At 33.7% G+C, this 16646-nt stretch overlaps 2 non-coding genes across 2 annotated transcripts; one reads left to right on the top strand and one right to left on the bottom strand.

The window, feature by feature from the left end:
- The first annotated feature begins 1005 nt into the window (after positions 1 to 1005).
- On the top strand, positions 1006 to 1113 carry LOC140440418 (U6 spliceosomal RNA). Its single transcript, XR_011950833.1, has one exon. It is a non-coding gene; the product is annotated as a U6 spliceosomal RNA (small nuclear RNA).
- An 11996-nt stretch (positions 1114 to 13109) lies between these two features.
- Positions 13110 to 13191, bottom strand: TRNAL-AAG (transfer RNA leucine (anticodon AAG)). The gene has a single exon. It is a non-coding gene; the product is annotated as a tRNA-Leu (tRNA).
- Between the last annotated feature and the right edge of the window lie 3455 nt (positions 13192 to 16646).

Genomic DNA, 16646 nt, shown 5'->3' with positions numbered 1-16646 from the left:
CAAAATAAAATTTAGGTTATAAATATTCTTATCAGAAACAAATGAATTGGTTGTGAATTCGTCACTGCCAACTTAAAACGATAGAACGTTAGATCTTAAATGATAACAATGTAAAGGTAATAGTATACCTGATAGACGATGAACTTCTTGAAAAAGAAAAGGTAAAAAGACTTATTTTAGAAGTAGGAGAGATATTGTATATCTCATATATAATGAAACTTATATTGTTGACGATGAATTTTCTGTATTAGTAGATTCTTGTTTTTCCAAAGTTAACAATAATGAATATAAGTTGCTTAAATTATTGGTATCTGTCTTTTTGTTAATGGTTTCTTTTTCTTGAAAAATGAAAGCCATCTCGAGAAACAATCTTTTTGAATAATTGCTTTCCGTGGATAGGATTTTTACATTTGGAAAATCGAAAGAGTGCCCTGTTGTGTTAGCATGTGTGGCTAGAGAACTTCTATCAGGGTGTAATCTAATGTCACTCTTGCGTGAGTGACATTAGGCTAACTATGTTTTCCCAAACATTTAATAATAATCCTTGTATCGGCATGTAAGTAATATTTATTTATTTCATTTCAATTTTACTAGATTGTTTTTTTACTTAAGTTTTATTTTGTTTTATTCTATCAATTTTAAAGTCTTATTTAATAATCATAATATTGGCATAATTGCTGTATATTTTGTACCAAATAGCACCCTAATACGGGTTATTATATTTTCAGCGTCTATTTTACCATGTACTCATTACAGCAAATTATAGTATGCGAAACTGGTCGTTGGTGGTAGAATAAATTTATTGTAAGTCTTATTCTTATTTCTTTTTACCTTAAAATTCAGACCGAAAGTCTCAGCATTCTTATGTTAAATGTGTAAAAGCTGTATCATTGGCATATACACCTATTTATTGTCAAGAATGTATTAATGCACGGGCAAAGCGATTAGTTTTCTATTCTTTTCAAAAATTAAAATGAGTTATTTTATGTTAGTAAATGTTTTGAAGTACTCGCTTCGGCGATACATATACTAAAATTGAAACGATACAGAGAAGATTATCATGGTCCTTGCGCAAGGATAGCATAACAAACCATACAAAATAAGAGCGATGTTGTCGCTGTAGCCTTAGATATACAGAGCGCTTTTGATACTATATCTAAATCTTCCATGATTAGAAAACTTAAAGATTTAATCTTTCCGGAAATATTTTATCATTTATATGTAATTTTTAACTAACAGATCCTTTAACGTTGCTACAAATGATAAAACATCTGCCTCACTTACTCTTCAAAACGATGTACCACAGGGCTCTGTTCTGGGGACTACCTTGTTTCTTCTCAATATAAATAACATGGGTTTCTTCGTTCATCTTCCAGTAAAATATGTGATATATGCGGACGACGTTATCATATTTTATCAAGAAAAAGTCACTAAAACTACATGTTTTTTCAGAACGTATTAGATAGGATTTATAATTGGTCTACAGACATTGGTTTCAAATTATCACCCTCAAAATCTATAGTTATCCAATTTAGTAAAACATATAGTTCCCATTCTCCTGTTATTTACCTAAATGGAGTCCCACTCAAACTTGTTGACCAACACAAATTTTTAGGAGTTACTTTCGACACTCGACTTATATAAAGATATCACATTGAAAACACTAAAGCAACTGTTTAAACAGAATAACCATTTTAGAAACTCTAGCTCACCACCAATGGGGCGCTGAAGAAAAAATCTTATTGAGAATCTATAGAACTCTTATTCGCTCCAGATTAGATTATGGCAGCATGCTCTCCATGATCGCCTGCAATACTTACCTCAAATCTTTAAATTCAATACGACCTCTTTATATATACGTCTAGGTACATTTAGATCTAATCCTGCTAAAAGCATGTACATTGAATCTTGCGAACCTCCCCTTTTTATACGACATCAGCTTCTACTCTTTTCTTATTTCAGTAGAGTTTCCACCAATCCAAAAAATCCATTAACCAAACTAATCAATATTATCCATCAAGTTCCTAAAAAAAATAGAGACAGATCTGTGTACCCTTTTTCACAACTAGTAAAACCTTTGATAGAGCAGATATAGACCTGAAAATAAATACCCCCATCAGTACCTCCAATATTTCTCCATGGACCAAAAATCTACCTACTTTCAACTCTAGTCTAACTCGCCGTAAGAAAGAACACTAGTCTAACCCGACGTAAGAAAGAAGAAACTCTTAGCAGTCTTCTGAGACAATTATTTCGAAAAGCAATAAATACCAAACAATACAACCAAATTCTTTACACCAACACCTCAAAAAATGGAGAAAATGCTGGGTGTGCTGTCTGTACCGAAAATACAACCTTAGCTCTACACCGACTCCCAGCCACTTGTAGTATTCATACTGCAGAATTTTATGGAATCCTTAAAGCTCTTAAAAGGACTTTACCTAATAGCGAATCTTTAGCTATATGCACTGATTCTCTTTCTTCAATTCAGTCCATTACTAACATATACTCATTAAATCCGATAGTTCAAAAAATTCAACAAATTTGTCATCAACATCACACAAGAGGAACATCCATAACTATTATTTGGACCTCATGTGGGGATCAGTGAAAATCAATCCGCAGATATCGCAGCAAGAAAGGCAAGTTTTTCTGACTTACGCCTACAAAAATATCAACTCCATCACGACCTAACAGCAACTATAAAACAAAAAACTCTGAAAACATGGCAAACTTACTGGAATGGACAAAACACAAAACTGCGTATGATTCAACTTACTGTTTAGTCACCTAAGATACCTACAATGACGAGGAGGGACAAAATCATCATTCGAAGACTTCGCATAGGTCACACCCGCCTCATTCACGGATACCTCATGATTTCCGAAAATCCACCTGCTTGCGAACATTGTGTTTCTCATCGCCTTACGGTATAACACTTACTTATAGAGTGTAGTTATTATAGATTTTATAGAGTAGCACATAATATAAACGATAATCTCAAGCAGATAGTTCGCCAAATGTGTATAGTGATATAATTGACTTTTTAAAAGATTGCAGATTTATTATCATATATAACAAATATTGTAATAATGTTCGTTAAAAACAAATATTGTAATAGATTATAGTGATTTGTCATGTAAGACTCATGTTAACTCAAATGTAATACAACAGACGTTTTTGTTCCGGTGTCAATGGCCGTAGCTCTCGAGACACGTTAATTTCAATAAAAAAAATGTTTTGCACATATTAGTGTATTTTTGTATTTAACAAAATACAAAATTGTCAAAAATAATTAATATTATAGTACAGAAAATACACATCTGACTATTGAGTCACATAGACCTCACCAGACCATAAATTTGTTTTACCAGACCAGAGGAAGGTTAAATCTAAAAACATATTTTCTTCCCATTATATTTGGCATTGTGGCACAAAGACTTGTAGACGATGCTTTACTCATATAAAAATCGCTTTGGCTATATGTATGTTAGAAATTTAGCTAACGTAGAATAAAATTGACATTAGTGATATAAGTTTTATTATAAATGATACAAAATTTTATACAATTCGAATATACCTTTTATTCCAGTGATGCCTCTACTAGTATTATGTTCCTAAAATAAAAAATCTAGACATTTAATAAAAAATCCGGTAACTGTGAAAAATTCGTAATAAACTTGTTAAAGCTTCACGCCTGGTCTCAATTTCCAAGTTTTCAACTACGAAATTAATTTCTCGATGTCCTTATAATGTGAATTCGGCTCCAGAAAGTTTTTAATGAAATTTGTTACCTCATAATTCTCAATTTTTTGTGTAGAGGTCTTCCTGTCCTTGCTTCGGACTTTTCTGCCGTCTCCTTAAGTAACTTCCTGCAACTGAGGCCGGTTTATAAAGAGAACGAAACGAGTTCCAGTTAAAGTTCGTGCCTGACGTATTAGTCATTGTGTTTTATGTATATCAGCTGGAAACTTGGGAATTGTTACGAAGAATATTAAAAGAATGGAAAGAAATCGGTTGTCAAGGAGTTTTGACGGATTTTTTAAAGAAAACCAATGATCTCTAAACCGTTCCTTATTTTAAAATATTTATCTGCTTGAGAACAAAAACGTTGATTTCACTTTTAGTAATTAACGGGCGACCTAACACTAATAACATTTATATAAAAGAAAGAATTTTATACATACTTACTCTACTCGTAAATAGATGAAAATAGAAACGTGATCGTAAAAATATAGAAAAACAAACTATCTGACTAGACAAAATATTGTGACGTTGGAAGTCGGCGTACGATATTGGCACTCCTATGCTCGTATAGACAAATTAAGCACATTGTTGGCACAGAACGTTTATGTAAAAGTCATCTACATATACTTATTTGTTACAATATGTTAACGTAGGTTAGTCTACATTGTCAACAGTGTTATCTAATAGATAAAAATACGATGGCGCCGACAATAATAATAATGTCCGGTAAATGTATAATATTCAAAAAAAAAAAAAATAAATATAAGACAGAAGGTCGTGGCATATTATCGTGCACGTTGCGTTTCCAGCACATATGTTTCCGAAAAATATAATTTAAATGGTTTTAAATATGAACAACGCACACTGTCCGGAACATTGCGTTTCAGACACTTGTTCAGTATATTCGAACACAATATTTTACTGATGCCGACGGCTGCGTAACGAGTCGTAACCGGTTTGTAAGGATAATGTTAATTAGATACCCGTCGTTTTCCCCTTGTTGTTTATTTAGGTCTTTGTTTGATTTTGATACAGAGTATTTAAAAAAAATAATTTTCGAGGCTGTTTTTAATAGGAATTTAATAATAATTAATAGGTTTAACAATTATTTTAGAATGAATAGGATTCAGTTTAAATATGTTTTAAATTTAATTTCACCTTCAGTTAAAAAACAAAATACTACATTTAACGAAGCCATACATATCAAACCAAAAAGTATTTTTAAAAAGAAGAGGTATCACTTCCGTACAAAAGTCCTACTTGTCACTTCCGTGATTAATTGTCACAAAGTTGGACATAGTTCCAAGTTATGATCTATCTTCAGATCATTCACCAATTATTGCAACAATTAGCACCTGCGTTATTAACAAACAACCTACTCCAAAACTGCATGGACCTAGAACAGATTGGAACCTTTACCGAAAAATACTGGATGAAAACATTAAACTAAATGTAAGACTAAGAAGCCCTTCAGAAATAGAAGCAGCTACAAACAACCTTATAACTTAATTGCAAAACGCTGCAAATGAAACGACACCGAACGATGCAGATAAAAATAAAATCGAGAATAGAATAAATATTCCACTAGAAATTAAAAAGCTCATTGCTAAAAAAAGAAGAGCAAGAGCCAAATGGCAACAAAGTCGGAACCCAGTGGATAAAATAAAAACACATACATTAATTACACAATAAATTAAAAATACAACTAAAAATTGCAAGAGAAGAATCAGTCAAAAATATGTAACACAACTTAATAGATACGACCATTCAATATGAAAATCAATCAAATCATCCTTAAAACCTCAAGCAATATCGCCACCAGTAAGAAAAACCACAGACACACCGAACCAGTGGGCAAGAAGCGATAAAGAAAAATCAGAATTATTTGCTGAACATTTAGCAACAGTATTCCAACCACACAACAATGAAGAAGATTAAGAATTTATTAATTATTTAAACTCAGAACAACCATCAGTAAATCCAATAAAATTAACAACACCCAAAGAACTTAAAGAAGAAATCTTAAGACTAAATATCAAAAAGTCACCAGGAATTGAACTAATAACACCAAAAATGCTAAAAGAATTACCAAAAAAGGGTATAGTAATCCTTACATATATATTTAACGCAATATTAACATGTAATTATTGGCCTAACGATCTAAAAATTGCAGAAATACTTTTATTCCCAAAACCAGGAAAGGATCCAAGTGAAGTCTCATCCTATCAACCTATCAGTCTGTTATCAACAATCTCCAAATTACTAGAAAAACTTAAAAAAAAAGAATAGATCCAGACTTTACAGGCGCAGATTGGATACTACATTATCAGGTTGGATTTAGACGAGAACACTCAACTATCCAGCAATGCGACCGAATAACCCATAAAATCAATTCCGCATTAGAAGAAAAGGAATATTGTCCAATGGTATCACTAGATGTACGTCAAGCTTTTGATAAGGTTTGGCATTAAGGACTTCTTTATAAAATTAAACAAATATTACCGCCATTCTTTCGAATACTTACATCATACTTGGAAAACCGACAGTTTAGAACAAAAGTAAATGGAGAAATATCCAAAACGCATCCCATTAAGGCGGGAATTCCGCAGGGCAGCGTCCTGGGACCTTTATTATATATATTATATACGTCTGATCTGCCAACTTCACATAACGTAACAATTGGCACATTTGCAGATGACACAGTAGCACTTACAAGTCACAAACACATTAACATAGCTGCACAACAACTCCAAGACTATTTGTATGAGCTTGAAAACTAGCTAAAACAATGAAAAATAAAAATAAATGAAAACAAGCCAGACGAGAAACACCACCACCAATATATATCAACAATGAGGAAATACCCAGGACTAAAACAACCAAATACCTAGGGCTACACCTGGACCAAACCCTATGTTAGAAAGAACACATCCACATCACCAAAAAAAGAAAACAAATACAACTAAGACAAAAAGAAATCAATTGGTTAATTGGAAAAAACCCCAAACTGTCAATAAATAATAAAATTCTAATTTATAAAACAGTTATCAAACCAATATGGACATATGGCATAGAGCTATGGGGCTGTAGTAGTAAATCTAATATTGCTATTATGGAAAGATGCCAATCAAAAATCTTAAGAGTAATTGTTGATGCACCCTGGTACGTAACCAACCAAAGAATCTATGAGGATCTCAATATCTCAACAGTTAAAGAGATATACCAGCAAAAGAAATTACAATACATTCAAAAAGTGAACACACACTCCAATCCATTAATTTCCGCAATACCTCAACATCGAGTTATCAGAAGAATAAAGCGACGTTGTCCAACAGACCAATAACATGGACCCGTGATTCTCTTACTGGAGGGGACCACATCACGCCAGAACCAAGGGACAGGACCTAAACTCATCACATTAACTTATAGAATACATTGTTTTATTCTGATTGTTAATTTATTAGTTATAATAAAAAAATGCTAAAATTACAAATTGTAACTATCAGGTATATTAAATGATGCCAATTTTATTTATGCTTTCTTCTTCTTCTTCTTCCTTCTTGTATGTATGCTATTCGTACTATCCTATTATCTGCCATTCTAGCATTTTACTAATGTGTTCGTTCCACTCTTGTTTTTGTTTTGTCACCCATCCATTTATGTCTTCTATATTGCATGCTCTTCTTATGTTTTCGCTTCTCTCCCTAACAGACTTTTCCCTGATATTCGTCGGAGTATTTTCATCTCTGTTGTTTCTAGTAGTCGTCTCGTTTAATATGTGTAAGGTCTTGTCTCCGCCGTGTATGTTAATATAGACTTAATTGCTGCTTTATAGATTCTTGTTTTTGTGTCTTGTCTTAAGCCGGCTCCACACATGGGGGCCAACGTTGGCCCCAACAACGTTCGTCCAATGTGTGTACTGACAAAACTGTGTTGGGGCCAATGTTGGCGTCAACGTTTTTATGACTAGTTCCAACGTTGGGAGTTTTCCGTGGACTGTCGGTTTTTGCGTACACATCAAAGGGATTGGTGCCACAGACTAATATCGCCGCAATACTCAACCCAATGTGTGGATGCCTCACCGAACAGTTGACCCAACGTTGGCTCCAAAGTTGGTGCCAACGTTGGATCCCATGTGTGGAGCCGGCCTTAGGTGTTTGTTCTTCCTGATTATGTCATTAAAAGATCCCGCTGCTTTACTTGCTTTTAAGCTTTGTTGTCGTACTTCTTGCTTCCTGCTTTATTATTTTCCCATCAATTTCGATTTTACATCGTAGTGGGTATTTAGATGTTGTCATACATTTGATTTTTTCTGCTGATATTATCATATTGAAGATGTGTGTTAATCTTTGGAGCTCGCCTTCTGTCTCGGCGATTAATGCGGCGCCGTCTGCATAACATAATATTTGGATTTCTTTGTTCCCCATTCTATAGCCATGACCTTTACGTACTGCCTGTATTATTTCGTCCATTATTATATAAAAGAGAAGTGGGCTTAACGAGTCACCCTGTCTGACTCCGCTTTGTACTGTTATACACTGTGCTAGTTTTTTATTTATCTTTGCCTGTATTCGATTATGGAAGTAGATATTTTCAATGGTTTTTATAATATTGATTGGTATGTTTCTTTTATATAGTAGTTGTAAGACGTCTTCGACTTGGATACGATCGAAAGCCTTTGTTAGGTCTATAAAACATAGATATGCTGGTTTATTGTACTCGATGGACTTTTTGTGATTTGCCTTAGTACAAATACGGCATCTATGCAGGATCTTCCGGATCTGAATCCTTGTTGTTCATCTGATAAAGTTGTTAGTTTATTAATTTTGTTGGTTAGGACCTTTGTGGTAAGCTTAAGTACGGTGTTCAGTAAATTTATGCTTCTATAATTGTTGGGGTCTTCTTTATCTCCTTTCTTGAGCATTGGTATCATTATGCTGTTTCTCCATGCGCCTGGTGTCTTGCAGTGCAATATTAGTTTGTGTATAAGTTTTGTCATCTCTAGAATTATACTTTCTCCTCCGTATTTTAGAAGCTCGTTGGTTATTTCGTCTGGTCCTAGTAACTTTCTATTTTTGAGTGAATTTATGGCTATTTTTACTTTCTGAAAACTAATTTCTATTTCGTGTGATTATTATTGATTGATTATTGATTGTTTTTCTTTCCTTTAAACAGTTTCTTCAGGTACCTTTCCCATTCATTGCTGGTATGTTATTGTATTCCTTCAATTCTGCCATTTCTTTCCTTTGGTTTCTTATCAATCGCCATATTTGTTTTTGTCTACCGTAGAATCGCTTTCCATTCTTTCTGTAAACTGTTCCCAGTGTTCATTTTGTGTTCTTTTTACCAACTGCTTTGTTTCATTTCGTATTATTCTATGGGTGTCTCGGAATTCTGGAGTATTTGATGTTTTGTACTTTGTGTAGGCCTCTCGTTTCTCGTAACATTTCTCTTTTATTTCTTTTCTGAACCATTGTGTATTGTTGTTTTTTCTTTTGTTCAGTATGACTTTGCGTTTTCCTAGAGCTTCTGTTGCTGCTTCTTAAATGTTGATTTTAATTTTCTCCCAGCTTGCGTTTATATTTTCGATGCCGTCTATTTGTTTCAACCGTATCTTCTGTGCTAGCCTCCTTTGCTACATGTCTCTTGTAGAGTCGTTCCACAGTGATTCTACATTGAATTTTTCCTCGATGATTTCCTGTAGAAAATGTTTTGGTTATTTTCATTCTTATCTTTGCTAGTACTAGTTTGTGTTCACTCCCTGCGTCTGCTGAGTTTAAAGTTCGGATATCTAGAATCTGCTTTGGGTGGATTTTTCTATTAGTGACTATAAAAGTAATCATAGATTTGTGCCTCCTGGAGTTTTCAAATATATATTTTTACTGGACCTTATTGTCGAAAAATGTATTATTGATTCACAATTCGTTAAAAGCAGAGAGATTAGTCATGAGTTCTCCATTTGCGTTGACATGGTTATCATTAAATCTTTGTTTTACTCCTGGAACTATTTTATTTTCGATTCCTGCATTAAAGTCACTCATAAGAATTAAAGGTTCTTCATCAGGTATTTCATCTAGGATGGTTTGCAATTGTTCATAGAATGCCTCTCGTTCCTCCTTAGGTTTGCAGTCCTAGAGCTATAGATAGATATGACATTAAATTTTTGTAGTCCATTCTGATGTTCATATGTAATATTCTTTCTGAGATATAACGACAGTTATTTATGTTGTCCTTAAGTTTTTTATGGACAAGTATACCTACGCCTGCTCGTTCTCGTTCCTCTTTCTGCACTCCACTGTATGCTATATAATATTGTATGCTTATTAGGTTAACTAGGTGGTTAGGTATTTCCATATTTTTCATTATACTCCAGAGGGATCCCATTTTACTGAATCGAAAGCCTTTGGTAATATACGATCTACGAAACATAGTAGCATTGGCATATTGAGCTCTCTCGCTTTTGTTATTATCTGTCTGGTATTTAGTATCTGCTCCCGGGATCCTTTTCCTGGTACTAATCCGCATTGTTCTTCGTCTATATCTGAAAGTAGAAAGTTCTTTAGCCATTAATTGATTACATGTAGCTGGACTTTACTTGCATGAGAAATAAGATCAATAGTTCTCTAATTGTTGTATACGGTTAGTGATCTTTTTTTATGGATAGGATAAAAGGTTAATTGGCACCACTCATCAGGCCATTCACCTGTTATCCATCTCATGTTGTACATATCCAGTATTACATCTCCGCAAATTTTGCCGATTACTTTTAGAGTCTCCGCTAGTAAGCCATCGTTCCCTGGGGATTTTTTGTTTCTTATTAGAATATTAGAGATTATTGGATCTGCCTCTCTAATGGTACAGCTGCTCTGCTCTTCGTACAGTTCTGAGCAGTTTTGTGCTTTTTCATATAATGATTTGATAACTTCTTTTTTTATTATGTTGTGGTTTAAGTGATAATTTAAACATCTGTTGGTGTGCGGTGTGGGTGGGTTGGTATTCTGTGGACTTTGGTTGCATATGCTGTATCCTTCTTAGCGATTAACACCTGTTTTCTTTTTCTATGGTGAATTTGGTGGATTCATCTTTATTGTTAATGTCCATCAAAAATTTATTCAGTGCTTCTGGTTCCTGCGGCCAAATTGAAAAAACGTCATCCACTTTTCTTCACCATATCGTGGGTTTTTAGTTATGTTTGTACAAAATGTTTTGCTTAAATTCCTTCATGAAAATATCTGCTAATAATAAAGAGCTCATGGTTAATCCAAAATTTTGTTTATAAAAAACATTGTCTAGTTAAAAATAGGTGTTATCTCTGCATAATTTTAATAGCTCAGTTATTGCTGATACATAAGTTTTGTTTTTGTTGTCAATGTATCATTCCTCTGGAGTTTATTATTTTTAAATTTTTTTTAAAGGCACATTTATGAAGAGTCTGCTTCCGCCCAAAATTCGGAACAAACGATCACCTACAAACAGTAAAAACCTTAATAAAAAAATCGATGGAATATAACAGATCACTTTTACAAAGCCTTCGATACCGTGGAATTAGACAACATTATAACTGCTCTGAACAATAGTAGAATAGACTACCGGCTTGTAAAGTTAATACAAACATTGTACCAAATCGCCACAATGCTCGTAAAATTACATGAGACCACCAGAGAAATTCATATAAAGCGAGGTGTGAGACAGGGCGCCCTCACCTAAATTATTTATAACGGTCCTCGAATACAGTAAGACCAAATTTATGACAAATTTGGTTCCCAGCGTACACCTAACCATTCAAAATCAAGTGGTAAGATTGACAGAAACGTACCTATATCCCGGTCATGAAATCTGAGTAAGCAAGGACCTTGTGAATTTCAACGACGAATAACACTTGCTTGGGCGGCGCGACGTATGGTTCACTAAGAGACATATTTAAGAGCTACATTCCGATAGCTATGAAACGGAAGACATTTGACCAATGCGTCCATCTTTTTATGACATACGGAGAAGAAACTCTCACTCTCAGAAAAACAACAGCACTAAAAATGCGAGTGGCACAAAGGCGCATGGAAAGATATATTCTTGGCGTGACAAAAAAAAAACAAAACAAAAAAACAAAATAATTAGCCAATACGCTTTTGAAATGTGGGTATACCGCCGCATGTTAAGAATATCCTGGATTGATCATCGCACTAACGTATCGATATTAGAACAACTGAAAGTAAAGGATAGATTGCTTAAACAAATATAGAGATCTATCTCCAAGCCGTTGCGTAGATCAAACAAAACTATTGATTAACCAAGGATTACATGAAGCCGAACAACTAGCCCAGGACAGAGAAGGATGGAGGGAAATCGTGAAAAAACTGTAAAGGCCTGATGGTGTCACCACATCCCAAAAGGGATTAGGACTGAGGAGAAGAAAGGAACCAAACCTAAGGAAAAAGAACAGGTATCACTGACGTCGTCGAACGTATAGCCAAGCTGAAATTGAATTAGGCAGGTCTCATAGTGAGACTAAAAGACTCAAGATAGACCAGAAAACTAAGTGACTGGCGCCCAAGAGAAGACAAACGCAGCAGAGGACGACCACCAATACGCTAGATGGACGACATTAAACGAATATCCAAAAAATGGTAACAAGACGCACAGAACCATGAAGAGTGGCGAAAATAGGAGAGACCTATGTCCAGCAGTGGACAGAAGAGGTTGCATGATGATGATGACCATAAAAAATTTGTACCTCCTAAAACTCCAAGGACGGGAAAATGCTCATTCAAAAACCTGAACAGCATAATGAGGCGATCAAATTTCTGTGATCATAGGGTGAATAGTATTTTTTTTATAATTTAAAGAAAGCCGATCCATTCAGATTGTCATCAATGGAAAGTTAGTCAAAATATGGTTTACCAAAATTCCGGCCCATACCTTTTAGGGTGTTGAGTATGAGTTTCCCTAAACAACTATGGACTGGTATCACTCCAATAACGAAAGTTTTGAGTGTTTACTTCGTTATTTAACATAAAGGTGCACTCGTTTGAAAAACGTCAAATTGAGGTAATCATCAGCTGTTGGGTTAATAGTTCGCAAAACTACAGGCGTCTATCAGGATCATTTTTGTTTAACTCTTTAATTTGTGCCATTTTGTGTACAGATGAAACTTTTGATATTCTGAATGACTAATTTCCTTTGGAATGGAAATTATGCTAAAATGTATTTAAGAACAATCCATCGCTCATTCGTTTATAAAAAGGTAATTAATACTATAAGGTTTTGCCGGCAAAACGACAAGACAAAAAATTATAAAAGTATTTAAAACAAAACAATGAATTTTATATTGAGTTTCCAGAAAATAATTTAAAACAAAAAAGATTTGGCAGCGGTGGGATTCGAACCCACGCCTCCGAAGAGACTGGTGCCTTAAACCAGCGCCTTAGACCGCTCGGCCACGCTACCTTGTAAAATTGAATAGAACAAGTTATATAAAAACATATAAGAGAACAGTAATAGTCCTAATAAAATTAGGAGCAAAAATTTAAGTTTTTTAAACTACGTTTTATTTGGGAGACGAAATGTTGGGTTAGTGGATTACTTTTAAACATAAATTTGACCAAAAAGAAAGGGTAGGTGTAATTTAAATATTATTTCTAATTCTAAAAAGTTTTTATAAAATGTGTTTTATAAAAATTGTTTTATATTTATAATTTTTCTCTCGTTATTTTGTTAACTGTGTATATTTTTAACCGACTCCAGTACATGGAGACATTTTAAAACCACTTAATTTAATTGCAGTCGGTGTTTTGTAATGGTAAATTGTTTTCGGGGCTCATATGTTGCGGTCTAAAATTGTTCGTTATTGATGTTTCATCGGAAATTATAAGCAATGAGGTAGATATTAGCCAAATAGACGTGAGCACCAATAAGGACATTTTCATTTTTAAAAATAATACGAGCTGTTCACCGTGCTTAGGGGGCTACGTAAAGCCGTCGATCCTCCCGGGCTAGTGTGCATCGAAACTAGCTACTTGAAATACAGTTAAAGATGAGTTAAAAATGCAATTGGCGCCGGAACCTATCTGAAAGAATCTCCCCGGCAAAATGCCATACGATATTAGAGAAGAGTCGCCTACTATTGGATACATTTTTAGCAACCGCTACTTTGTACAAAAAAATAATTCTAATTTTGTTTTGTTCTTGGTAATTTGTTGGTATAACTATGTATTATATTCTGGTACGATTGAAATATTTTCGAAGATACCTAATATTGGGGTATTGGTAAACGTTATTTATTATCCTGAAAGATACAAAAATAATAAATACAAGGTAAATAGTGACTATCCATCCATACAAAATTTGCAAATGAAATTACTTTGGCCTTCAGCTTCATGACCCCATTCATTGTTGCCCAGCTTTGTCAAAAAAAAAAATTAAAGCATTAAATACATTCCACATCCTCTTGTTCTTGATCCACGTCATCTTCAGAATTAACGAATGGTATTTCTTGCTCAGACTCTGATTAATTCGAAGAAACGTTTTCTCTTTTCCTTTTATTTTTGTATTTAATTTGTTGCTTGAATTCTTTGCGTAAATAATGCCAGCGTTTATGTTTTCTTTCGTTTCCTTTAATTCTCTACATGCATTATAGTAAAAGTTTACGACTTTCTTAACATCACTTGCAGTTTTAGGCGATTGTGCTTCTTCAACAGCTTTTTTGTAAGGCGTTCATTAGCATATATATATATATATATATATATATATATATATGTATATATATATATGTATATGTATATATATATAGAAATGTGAAAGAAGCTCCCGGACTATCTAGAGTCAGCAAATTCCGAAGATCAGAGGTTATAAAGAAGGAAGGAAGAAGCCCACGATTATTATTATTAGTTCTTATTTAGTTGTAGTAATTATCTCTGTAAATTGTAACTTAATTTTGAAAATAAAATATTTTTTTTGAGAAGTTCAAGTGCTTGTGACATATTTGGCGCTGCGAACAGGATCAGCATCGTACAGAAACATACATCAGTTTCCTGGTCAACTTTAGTTGTTTAACGAGACCGATCGAACCTTGGAGAAGAAAGAAATTATGCATTGGAAATCAACTGTGATCATCCTTATGTAAGTTTTTCCTTTCTTTCCTTAATTTTTATGAGCACTTTTAACAATATTTCTCAAAACAGTATTGAAAATTTAAATTTATTATTTGACAATTTGAATTTAAATATTATTAATAACTCGTCAACTTCTAATCTAAGAAATTCCATTTCTTGTAATAAAAAATCCTTATCTTCTAAGAAAACTTCCAAAATGCCTGTCACTAATAGCGATATTGCTAGTCTGTGTTCCACATTACCAGAATTTTCGTCTAAAGAAGATCTTTCTACTTTTATCAAATCTGTAGATAACTTGTTAACATTCTTAGGTACCCAAGAACTTACAGAACCTCAGTTATTTATTCTTAATACTCACATTGTATCTCGTATAAAAGGAGATCCGAGAAATTTTTTGAATTATTCTAACAAATTAAGCTGGACAGATATTCGTCCTGCTTTACTAACTAAATATGGAGATAGAAGGTCAGAAGACATTTTGGTCACTCAGTTATCGACAACAGTTCAAAAACATAACGAATCCTATGATCAGTATCATCAAAGAATTTCCACCAATTTAAATGATCTGCTTCAACATATTACTTTAAATGATAATCCTGCTACTGTAAATTTTAAAACGCCATATTTTAAGAATATTGCCTTAAAAACTTTTTGCTCGGGTATAAATGAACCGTACTGCGAATATTTGTCGCATTTTGAAATAGAATCACTTGAAGCAGCACTTCAAAAGTGCATTGCTTATGATAATCATAAGAACCAACAACAATATATGAACTTTTTAAAAAGCCAACAAACTAGAAAACCTTTGCTCAAACAGAGGCCACATAATCCAAACCAGTTTCCACGTAATAATCATAATAATAATAATAGGCCCACAAACTTCTCGCCCATGCAGTCAAATTACTTCAGACCACCATTTCAGAATAATCAAACAAATTTTAATAATACTTCACAGCCAAATTTTAATTTTGCTTCTCAATCGTATAATAATAGTTCATCTAGAAATAATCAACCCCCAAATTTTCGACAAAATGTACAACATAGAATAAATAAATATAGGAACCCACAAACTCAACAAAACACACATTCTCCTATGAGTGGCGTTCTAACATCCTCCACAAGAAATCACCAACCCATGACCGTTACCACTAATGGCCATCATTTCAATATTGCTGCAAATCAAATTCATAATTCCGAAGTTAACATTGAAAATTCCGATTCCGAACAAGTCACGGAAGAATATTTCGACCAAAACTATCAGGATTTTCCCCTAGTATCTCCCGAAGAACAACCACCTCCTCTATAAATCTGAATAATTTACAAAAATCTCCCCGGCTACCTTATTTTGTTACGCCCATGACTCGTCTTAAAGTTCTTATAGATTCTGGAGGATCAGATACTGTAATCTCTCCGAAAGCTGTAAAATATTTTAATCAATCCCACATATACAAAAAACCTTTCACATTAACCTCTATGAATCGTACAACAAAATTTTTCCAAAATATTAAAACCCCTTTATTATCTGAATATGGCATTAATGATCTTATTGACGCACGAATCGCAAATTGGAGCAAAGATTTTGATATCCTACTTGAAAATTATGATTTAGAACGTTTTAACTCCATACTAAATTATCAAACTAAAACATTGACCTTAACAAATTACAGAATTACTATTCATTTTGAGACATTATATTATAAAATTCCAGTTAACGTCCTAGACGGTGAAATTCTAGTACCCCGTGTAGACTTACAAAATTTTACATTACCGGAATCCATACACACAGCAAAA

This window comes from Diabrotica undecimpunctata, chromosome 4 (assembly GCF_040954645.1).
Source record: "Diabrotica undecimpunctata isolate CICGRU chromosome 4, icDiaUnde3, whole genome shotgun sequence".
In the NCBI taxonomy this organism is placed as follows: Eukaryota; Metazoa; Arthropoda; class Insecta; order Coleoptera; family Chrysomelidae; genus Diabrotica; species Diabrotica undecimpunctata.
The sequence above is the reverse complement of the archived record's forward strand: the minus strand, read 5'-3'. Positions and strand labels throughout refer to the sequence as shown.